The sequence below is a fragment of the Adiantum capillus-veneris genome, chromosome 30 (assembly GCF_014529385.1).
Source record: "Adiantum capillus-veneris isolate H3 chromosome 30, ASM1452938v2, whole genome shotgun sequence".
NCBI classification, from domain to species: Eukaryota; Viridiplantae; Streptophyta; class Polypodiopsida; order Polypodiales; family Pteridaceae; genus Adiantum; species Adiantum capillus-veneris.
The window spans coordinates 13102086-13104929 of record NC_140960.1 but is presented as its reverse complement, the minus strand read 5'-3'; the positions used below and the strand labels follow the sequence as shown (position 1 = coordinate 13104929).

Here is a 2844-nt window from a genome sequence, read left to right as displayed (position 1 = left end):
TCACGCTTGTGCCATCCTTTTTTGCATGTTTCTTTGTTCCCTCTTCTTTGCAGGCCAGTAGTTTTGTAGACTCGGCAGAAGGTCCCTTGGGATATGCTGTGTAGCAGATAATGGACGAAGGTAAAGGGGGTTTGCACTGCCATTATGAGTATTATGATTCCATGTGGAACATGGGAGGATGCTAATGACACGACAATGAAGACAGTCAAAACAATGCCATAGTACTCATAGAGAGAGAGAGAGAGAGAGAGGTGTCGTTGAAGCTGAATATGGCTGGCAATGAGGAGCTAGTTGATATGGCTTTGTGATGCGCCTAGAGAGAGAGAGAGAGAGAGAGAGAGAGAGAGAGAGAGAGAGAGAGAGAGAGAGAGAGAGAGAGAGAGAGAGAGAGAGAGAGAGAGAGAGAGAGAGAGAGAGAGAGCAAGGAGATTTATGCAGAGACGAGAGCACTAAGCTTGCAAGCATGTAGACGTTTCACGAGCCCAAGAGGAGAGAGAGAGAGAGAGAGAGAGAGAGAGAGAGAGAGAGAGAGAGCAAGGAGATTTATGCAGAGACAAGAGCAAGCAGGAGCACAAGCCAAGAAAAATGTGGTGGGAAAGCGTAATCCCTATTGGCATTATTTGCGGAATGTTCTTTGTTATGGGAGAATCACAAGATTTTTTACACAAGCTTGCATTTGGCAAGCCAAAGCATCCCTGCTCAAATTCATGGGATAGGGCCATGGACAAAAGAGACTATCGTATTAAAAAAGTAGCAGCAGCAGCGAGCAAGCAGGCATAGAGCATGGGGACTCTTGAAACATTACTTTTGCCATTTGGAATAAGATGAAACTGGACAAGTTTCCTTTGTCAGCCAGAAGGGCTTCAACTCCATGAGCATATGGCTTGTTGTGGCTTGACATGTAAAAGCTAATGCATTTTTTTGTGAAAGTCTATTTTTGACATTTACAAGGCTTTAAGCAATTAGCCTGCAAACTGTATTTTCTAATGTGAGGCTTTCATGTTTATGTGAAAGTTGTTTAGTGAAGATTGTGAGACTACCTATTTTGTATCATGTTGAGATGGTCCATTTGTACATGACAGGCATTTTCCTATTCACAATAGAGAGAGAGAGAGAGAGAGAGAGAGAGAGAGAGAGAGAGAGAGAGAGAGAGAGATGGGCACAAGAGACAGAGGGACCCAATGAGGAAGCACTGCGTAGAGAGCCCAGAGGAGTGGCGGCAAGAGGGAACTTAAATGTGCAGGCAGTTTGCTACTTTAAGCTTTGGTATTAAAGTCAAATGGAATTTCCAGTCCGCCTAAATTCCAACCTATCAGCCAAAAAAGATTTTATCTTTCCTTTATATGAAATGAAAATGAATAACCCACCACCCATTTCATCTCCTCCCAAAGGAGTGTCCAAGACACTCCTTTTTGGTACCACCTAAACATGCTATCAGCCTATAGGAGACCAAAAGAAGTCCAAATTGGATAATAATTCATTCATCATAGCATGAGCATCATTTCTTAATGATGCGTTACCAATATGATTTCATAAAGTGGTCACACTAGATAGAGCTCTCAAAAATAGAGAAAAATCCCTAATAGGACAACAAAAACTTAGAATCACATAAGACTTGAAAAGTGGCTTCTCCTAGCATGGTTAGAGCTAAATAAGTAAACTTCATCAAATTTGGAGAAGTAAAACATCAAAAATCAAGTGTGAGTGCTCAAAGAGCTTCTAGAGTAATATAGACTCAAAGAGGAAAAATAGGCACCCACACACAAAACACATGAATGAGTTATGCATGTTTAAAAGTTGGTTAAAATGTCATTTATAGCTCAATGCTATTCATTTTAGGTCACCTATGTTCTTTTTTTCTCAAATCTGACATCACCACTAGTTGCAAACCCCCCCATATAACTTTGCTTATGCTTTGAACTTTCAGTTTTGATGACATTTTCCATGTGTTGGCCATTTTGTTCACTTTTAGGCCAAAAAATTCTAAGCATGGCATATTATGAGGTATACATCCAAACTTTCTCAAACTTGAACCATAATACCCTCAAAACATGTACAATACAGACATGAAGTCAGAACCTTGAAAAACATCCTTGGAAAAAAACTCGAAGTTTATCAAGTCACTCTGCAGACTCTTGTGCAGGGAGAATTTTTCAGGTTTTTTTTCCAAAAGTTTTATCTTGTCATTACCATCCTACCCATCAATTTTTAATTGATTTGGACATGATTTTTAGTAGCATGTGATTGATGCTCTTTTACAAGTAGATTCGAAAATATTTTTTATTTAGATTTCTATTGCTTGGTTGGAGTCACTCCTTGAGGTGGTGTGGCTTCCATAGGAGTTGTATCCATGTCAATTTCCATAGGCTGTTGTCTTTTCTCCTATACAGTGTTTGTTGTGGCAACATGTCCTTTTTGTGGAGGTGGATATGTTGCATTGAGCTTATCTATTAAGTCAAGAAAGGTTCATAGTCCTCTCTAGCTATAAAACTTGCTATGCTTGCAAATTCTCGACTGCAAAAGCATCTTTCTTTATTGCTCCAATCACGGTGACCATCATATCTTTTTTGCCATGTTAGTACAAGAGCCAATTGTTTGTATAATTTTTGTGGTTACATTACATGGAATTTATGTGGACATAACATCCATTGACATATATAAGGATGATCACGTAGCTGATTGACTTTATGAGATCTCCAAAAATGCATGTCATTATAATATCCTTCTCTTCAATCTCTATTCCTTTCAACCGCTTATAGATATCATCACTTAGTGTTTGTGTGCACTCTTTAATCTATCAACCATAGGTATTAATCCGATCATCACTAACTTGTACATTGATGA

At 39.1% G+C, this 2844-nt stretch overlaps 1 pseudogene; it reads left to right on the top strand.

Annotated features, from left to right (window-relative positions):
• The first annotated feature begins 539 nt into the window (after positions 1-539).
• LOC147417561 (NADH dehydrogenase [ubiquinone] 1 alpha subcomplex subunit 1 pseudogene) lies at positions 540-841 on the top strand (annotated as a pseudogene).
• The last annotated feature ends 2003 nt before the right edge of the window (positions 842-2844 follow it).